The sequence below is a fragment of the Onychomys torridus genome, chromosome 2, assembly GCF_903995425.1.
Source record: "Onychomys torridus chromosome 2, mOncTor1.1, whole genome shotgun sequence".
Taxonomy (NCBI): domain Eukaryota; kingdom Metazoa; phylum Chordata; class Mammalia; order Rodentia; family Cricetidae; genus Onychomys; species Onychomys torridus.
This window is the reverse complement of record NC_050444.1, coordinates 80,513,076-80,521,173: the sequence shown is the minus strand read 5'-3', so window position 1 is coordinate 80,521,173 and position 8,098 is coordinate 80,513,076. Positions and strand designations below refer to the sequence as shown.

Genomic DNA, 8,098 nt, shown 5'->3' with positions numbered 1-8,098 from the left:
TTACAGTTTGAAGGGCTCTCGTCAATATTTCCTGTCTGAACTGTTGGCTCTTTTTGTGGAGGGGTTTGTTGTCACAGAAGCCTTCAATGTCAATCCTTCTCAGTGAAGAGTCTGCAGTCACAGGACAGCAAAAGAAGCTTCCTGCCATGGTAGCCAGCAGCGGCACGGACTACAGGGGGCAACATGGTCTCCAGGGGCAGCACAGACCACGAAAATCAACCTGGTCCCCGCGACAGACAGACCACACACATCAACAAAGCCTGCTGTGGCATTATGGATCATGGACACCAACATGGTCTCCGGCGGCAGCAGCGGGGACCACAGAAGTCTTCTGAGGAGATTCATCCAGAAAACAAACCATTCTTCATCCCAGATAACTTGTTGCTCCAAGGCAGCGCGTCCAGGAACAGGACCTATGTGAGCTCCAAGCTGCTGTAAGTCACCCTGCTCTTGGCACCAGGCACCTCACCCACACCATGCTTGTAGCTTGGTTGTGAGGAGTGTGGTTAGCTCACAGTCACAGCTGTTACCTGCCTCAGACTCCTCTCACCTGTGAGGTGCTGGTCTCTCTGGGGTCCACACCCCCACCAATGGCTTAACAAAACCGTGACATGGTGTTTCTGCTTCGAACGAGACCGAATCTGAGCCAGTGTTAGCACTTTGTACTGTCACTCTGGCTTCTAGGGGACTAAGGAATATTTCTGCCTGGGACATGATTCAAATGAGCTGTGTTCCTTGCTACACTTCTTGGTACTGAACACACCTTGGCATCATATGAATCACTTGAGTGTTTCCACGGGCTCTCTCAATGAGCTACTTGTTCATTTAGTTGAGAGTGAGACTGAGGTCAAGGTCATTAATCCTATTTCCTATTAGTAAGTTAGTTTCAGAAATGCTAGCTAATTACAAACTGGCTGTTGCTGGTTATATGGCTGGTGTGGTGCCTCAACCTGCAATCCCAGGTTTTAGGAGGGTGGAGCAGGAAGATTGACACAAATCTGAGGCGTTACAGGGCTACACAGTAAGTTCAAGGCCAGCCTGTATGTGAGGTGCTGGGAAGATGGACCAGGGGGTAAGCACTTGCTGTGCAGGGTTCCAGCAAGGTCAGATCAGGCCCGCAGGACTCAATTAAAAGATGGTCATGGCAGAATGCACTTTTAACCCTATCAATGAGTGGAGAAGGGAGACTGGAGGATTGCTGGGATTGCTGGCTAGCCAGCCTCTCTAAAATCAGCAACCTCCAGATGCAGGCAGAGATACTCTCTCAAGGAAACAAGGGTAAAGGACAGAGGGAGATGCCTGCTGTCCTCTTCTGACTTCTGCATATACTAGCATAGGCACAGGTGTGTGCACACCCATCCATGTGCATACACACCATAAACAACAAAAAAGGAAGAGGAGAAAGAGAAAACTCTAACCCCATGTCAACCGTTCACCCATTCACCCATCAAATACTTGTAGACCAGGAGAGAGCTGTATACATACCTCATTTATTCCATCTTGACCTACACCCACAGTTCTATATTGGAAAGAATTCCATGTGCAGTTATCCAGTCCTGCCTGCCAGGCAGACACGTTGGAGGTCTCCAGCACTGTTTTCTCCTCCTCCTCTGTTTAACCATCCTCTCTTCCTGTTAAAAACACCCTGACCTGTGTAGTGGAGTTTACAAGGACAGAGGCCTCCTGGGTCAGTCTTGGGTTTAAACCTAAGTTCTCTCCCACTGACTGGCTGGATGACCTTCTACAGTTACTTAAACTTTCTGAGTCTTAATTCACACTGTGGTCAAGTGAATAAAATAGTACATACCATATAGGGCTGGTGCAAGGTTGTAATAAAATAAAACTTAAGTACCTGCCTCTTTCTTGAGTTCTATATGTCCCCACATCAAACACTGCTTTATGTTTCTGGTTCCAGGGTAAGTGAAGTTTGTACTGATACAATGTAAGTTCCCATTGTAACTATGTGCCTTTGTAAACAGACTCTTGCATAATTCCTGCTTAGAATTTACTGACTTTGAAAAATATTGTTTTTCTCTATTGATGAGATTATGTCCAGTCTGCTGAAGTCCAAAGGTGTCTCAGGTAAAAAAGGCTCATGCAACTTGACTACTGACTTGGCAGTTTACATTCTGGTATCTGTGCCCTCTGGAGAAAGGGTGAGAGGACTTTGGGGATGGAGTCTGTCAGCTTAACCTTGGAGGACTTTTCTTGATAATCTTTACAATTTCTAAATATTTATTATTTCATATGTCTGTGTTTCAATGAGTTTAAATGCACCACATGTGTGCAGGAGACTACAGGGGCAAAAAGAGGGTGTGTCTCCTGTAACAGAAGTTATAGTCAGTTGTGAGCTGTGATTGGGTGCAGGGAGCCTGGGTTCTCCTCAAGAACCAGTTTCAAGGGACTGACTCCATCTTCTGACCTCGATGGCCCCAGGCATGCAGAAGTACATAGACACACATGCAAAACAAACACTCATGAACACAAAATAAAAATAAATATTTTCAGAAAATAATTAATGCATCTACTTCCACACTCCACTCGAGTCTCAGAGCAAAAATTCTCTGCACACTTGACCTCCCAGTTCAGATCCACCCCCTCCCCAAACCCAGAACTGGCTTCCTGATTCCAGGCCAGATCCAAGCTTACATCTGGCAGGTCCCATTGGCAGCTCTCTAGAGCATCCACTCTTTCTCTTGTTTGTTTTGAGAAATGTAAGGTTACTAAATCAATCTATAAGAGATCAGACTGCCAAGTCTGAGAAGGGCAGGAACAGTCTTTGGTCTCACATCACTAATTGAGAACACACTCTACAGAGCGTGAAGGAAGGCAGGGACGATAAAAAAAAAAGAGAGAGAAACAAAAACAAAAATCTACTGAACTCAGGAAGTATATAAGGCATTGGAGAGTGGAGGGCAGTCCCATCGGGAAACACTCAGTCCTGACGAAGAGACAATCTGTTCCCTACCAAAATGAAGCTGCTGTTGCTGCTGAAGCTGCTGGCTTTGGAGCTGACTCTCGTCTGTGTCCAAGCAGAAGGAGAAACTAGTGCCACGAGAAAGAACTTCAATCCAAAAAAGGTAGACTCATGGGAATAGTAACTTCTGACTCAGGGGGTTCTTCAGGGAACTCTGAAGTCAAGTGGGTCCTTTGAGGGGAGGGTGCAGCTCCTCAATCTATTAGACTAATGACTGGATTCAGACCCTGAAGTGAGAGCAGTTGTATGCTATCCATGTCTAACAATGCCTGGGGTCCTTCATGGCCACAGAGAGACAGAGACGGGATGTTCAGTATTATGGCGACTGACAGAGAGCTAATCCTGTGGATGCTCAGGCCCTAGCCTGTAGTCCAGAGTTCAAGTAGAAACATGTCCATGAGCTGTCCCTGCCCTTCTGCCTTAACGACCTGCTTATCTATTACAGATTGAGGGGAAATGGTATTCCGTTGGCTTGGCCTCTGACAAGAGAGAAATGATAGAAGAACATGGCAGCATGAGAGTTTTTGTGGAGGACATCCATGTCTTCGAGAACTCTTCCTTAGCTTTTAAATTCCATACTAAGTAAGTGTGGTGTTCTTAGCTTAGAAGAGGAAATGGACACCTGGCATGGTCTCAGGCTTCTACACACACACACACACACACACACACACACACACACACACATACACACACTGAACCTGTACCCAAATAGAATCCCCCATCTGATACTAAATCTAAATTTCATAACCAGGGCTTTTTCAAAACTCAGACACAAAAGTTTTGACAGGAATAAATTCCCTGGGAGTGGGATAAGTAAAGGTCTGAGACATTTCTGAAACCATAATCAATGAGACAGTATAGCACAGCTTAAGAATATATGATCACAGGTTAAGTTTTTCTTACTAGTTGTTATTCAAAAACAACCACCCTTTCAACTCATGTTTTCCTGCAGTAAAGGTGGGTAGTAATAACCCTCCCCTGTGGATTTGGAGGCCATCGGGAAACATTTGCAAAGCACTAAATGATGCATGGTGGACATCTGGCTGGGAATCTGCACAAGGGGCAGTGACACTGGGAAACAATCACAGCTGGAACAGTGATGAGAAGTGATTGTCATTATTTCTTAAATGGTAGTTAAATGTGATTACTACACTATCAGATATAAGTGAAATGACATAAAGAAAGGCTTTGGCTAATTTTACAAAATATTCAAGAGTTTAATGGAATCAGAACCTGGAGATAAGCATGGAGCAGAGACTGAAAAGTCAGCACTATCAATATTCTTCACACCAGCTCAACTTGTTTTACAGAATAAATGGAGAGTGCACCGAGCTGTATTTAGTTTGTGATGAAACAGACAAGGATGGTGAATATTTTGTTGAATGTAAGTATAGAAAGAGTCTGTATATCTATCCATAAGGAATTTAGTAAACCCTAATATATTTACTGTGTGTGTGTGTGTGTGTGTGTGTGTGTGTGTGTGTGTGTGTGTGTGTTCTCAAGTGCACACACATTGCTGGGGATTGAACTCAGGATCTTGTACAAACTAGTCAACTTCTCTACTACTGAACCACACCCCCAACCCTCCTCAGAATCTCAGGTGCTTCCTGGTCATTGTTTACTTAGCTAATGCATTTGGAGCCATCTAAGCTAGCATCCTGCAACAGGCAGGTGGAACCAGATGGCTTGTCATCTCCTGCCATCTGTCTGATTCTGCCCCAGTGACTGTCACCCGTGGGCATTGCATGGGATGCAGCAGCAGGTATTTGACACAGCGAGCTTATGAAAGACAGAGACATGTCACTGGAAGCTGCTGAGGGAGGGAGATAGGCCTCAGAGGGGATTGCAGAGGGTGAGCTGCTGCTGTGGCTACCTGTTCACTAGAGGTTGCTCTGTCAGTGTCCTTCTCCTAGAAGTTACTTCATGAAGCCCATAGAGTGACAGGTGGAAAGCATCAGACATGTTCACCCATCTCTTCCAGAACATGCATTTTAATGTTTTCATGTGTGGGGGAGAACAGGTAAAAGGATCCCACTGTTTCCTGAGGATCAAAGAATTTCTGAGCTGTTTCATTTCCTCCACAGATCATGGACAAAATAAATTTAACATGCTTGATACAGACTATGATGGTTATATTATATTTCATCTCAGAAATGTCAACAATGGGGAAACATTCCAGCTGATGGAGCTCTATGGTAGAGTATTTTCACACAGACACTGACCTTGGCCTGGGAAAAGGAATAAAAGAAACCATAGCTCTGACATGGTCTTTCCAGCGTGGCCCTGAACGGCCTCTTTCTTACCTCCTCAAGGCAGACCTCACCTCTGTCATCCCTCAGGCTCAGTGGTGGGAGGACTCTGAAGTCTGTCAGTACTCTAGGAAAGATAGTCTATGAATGTCAAATTCAGGATAGGTCATATCCTTGCCTGTCAATCACATTGTCAATCATTTTCCCACCCTTCTGGAGGAGCCCTGTCCCATCATTCAGCTCGGTGAATGTGGTCAATACACAAGATGCAGTCATTGCTGTCACCATTATTTTTCACAGGCCGGGAACAAGACTTGAGTTTCCAACATCAAGGAAAAGTTTACAGAGCTATGCAAGAAGCATGGCATTGTTGAGGAAAACATATTGGACCTAACTGAGGCTGGTAAGTCAGAACTCATCTATTTTTCTCCTCCAGAATGTTGTATTCTTGAATGGGAAAACCCAAGGGATTGGCAACCAGATTCATGTAGCAGCTGGAGAAACATCTGGTTTCTCCTGGGGAAATAAAGTGGACCTGGTACCTGAATGTGTTCTTGTTCCCACCCTGCAGATCGCTGTCTCCAGGCCCGAGGTGGAGGAAAGGCCTGAGCTTCTGGGTAGGTAATCTCCAGTGACAGTGAAGAGGGGGTGGGCATGGACAAGACCCTTGCAAAAGCATTAGTATTGTGCCCCAAAATTACAATAAAAATGATTTGATAAGGAACCTTTTAGAAAGAGCTTGAAATTTGCCTTCAAATTATCTGGGTTTGTGATTTAGTCCTTCCATGAGCTTTTAAGTAAGTGACCCAAGCAATTAAGCAAGGAAACAAGGACATGTACTTTACACAGTTGCTGTACGGTTGTGAGTATGTGGGTGTGAAGGGCTCAGCAATGCGTTCAATGTCACTAAGTATGTGAATACAGATGCTCCTCAGTGTCTCTGGTCTACCTCCCTCCAATTCCTGCGATAATGTCTTCCTTTGTATCTGTACGGCCTTGGCTTCCTATCTGGGAATGGATCTTCCTGATCTGCACTTCTCCAGTCTGAAGAGCACACTGGGCTCCCTCACCTGTCCTCTTTCCCACTTATTCCAAGACTTCGCTCTGATAATGTGTGAAAGTCCTTAAAAGTAGCCAAGGCTTTTATCATTATTCCTCAGTTTACTGAAAATTCCTCATAGCTTTGTAGCAAATGTTTCTCTGTTCCACCAGCCAGCTCCCAAATAATGACACAGATTTTTCATATTAGTTATGAAAGCTTGGCCTATAGCTTAGGCTTGCTCCTAATTAGCTCTTAAAATTTAATTAAACTCATTTATAATAAATCTACATTTTAAAAAAAAAGCTAGGTGGTGGTGGCACAGGCCTTTAATCCCAGCACTCAGGGAGGCAGAGGCAGACTGATCTCTATGAGTTTGAGGCCAGCCTCATCTACAAAGCAAAGGCACAAAGCTACACAGAGAAATGCTGTCTCAAAACCAGAAAAAAAAAACTACATTCACATAGCATTACCTCTTTTCTGTCTTGCACCTCCTGTTTCCTTTCCATGTTCTCTGACTGGAGATCCTGCCCCTTTTTGTACCCAGGATTCTCTTTTACTCTGCCTCATAGTCTCACCTAAATTCCTGCCGTGTTACTGGCCATTCATCTCTTTAGTACACCAATCACAGTGACATATCTTCACACAGTGTACAAATATCCCAAAACAGAGCTTCTTATGCCAAAGACAGTGGTAACAAACCTCAGATATTTCATTACTTCCTTTTATTTTTCATCAGTCATCAATGAGGAAAAAGGCATTCATTCTATGCCTTTCATTCCTGTATTCTGATAAGTACCATCAGTTAGAAGGCATGGGAAGGTCTGTTTCTTCACACTTTGCTCTATATGATAGAAATGCTCTATATCCTGAAGTCAAGCCAAGCAGTGCTAATGAGTTTCTGTATTCTTTCTTCTTGGCTTACTCAGTGTCAAGTGGGAACTCCTCTCTTGGACTCCAGCATCATCCCTCCCTGTCCACACACCATCCTGTGACAAGTTCTGTGATCTGATTCTCATCACTGACATCCAGGAAAGCTTAGTTCCTGCATCCCCAGAATCTTCCCTGATTACCTGGGAGGACTCATGGAGAATCAAAGGCTTTCTTTTAAATTTCTCTTTGCCACACCCACAACTCTCCATGAATGTCCTCCTCTCCCTGTTCAATAAATGATTGCCCTTGCAGCTACATATATGTCTCTGTGTCCAAGAAAATGTGGGATTGGCAGTGAGTGAATGTGGGGACCTCCTGGATCCTGTACCCAAGATCCTTCTTCATGTTGCAGAATCTAACCTGACTTTCAGGATTTTAACCTCCTCTGCAATCATCTCAAGCCCTAGTGGAGTGCTGCCTGCTCTTCGGGTCTCCTGTGTCAGTGGCCTCATAAGGACCATAGGAACACAGACTTGCTGCACACTTTCCATCCATAGTGTCATAAATTCCATAGGAACACAGACTTGCTGCACACTTCCTCCATCCATAGTGTCATAAATTCCATAGGAACACAGACATGCTGCACACTTCCTCCATCCATAGTGTCATAAATTCCATAGGAACACAGACATGCTGAACACTTCCTCTATCCACAGAGTCTCTTTTCAATGGAGCATGGAGAGACTCAATCATTCTGAGGCTATGCCTGCCTCAACATGGTTCAGGACATGACCCATGCAAAAAAAGAATGGTTTGGCCGCCAGAGGCACAAAAGCTAAAGAGAAAAGGAGCCCCTACTTCCCCATAGTGTGCTCTGACCCCCTAGATCAAGAGATTAAATTAGGTTCAAGCTCATGACTCCTGAATCAAGTTCTTGATGTGCTTTGATAAAATATGGTA

The 8,098-nt window shown here is 44.5% G+C and overlaps 1 pseudogene; it reads left to right on the top strand.

The window, feature by feature from the left end:
• Positions 1-2,972: 2,972 nt before the first annotated feature.
• On the top strand, positions 2,973-5,857 carry LOC118578485 (annotated as a pseudogene).
• The last annotated feature ends 2,241 nt before the right edge of the window (positions 5,858-8,098 follow it).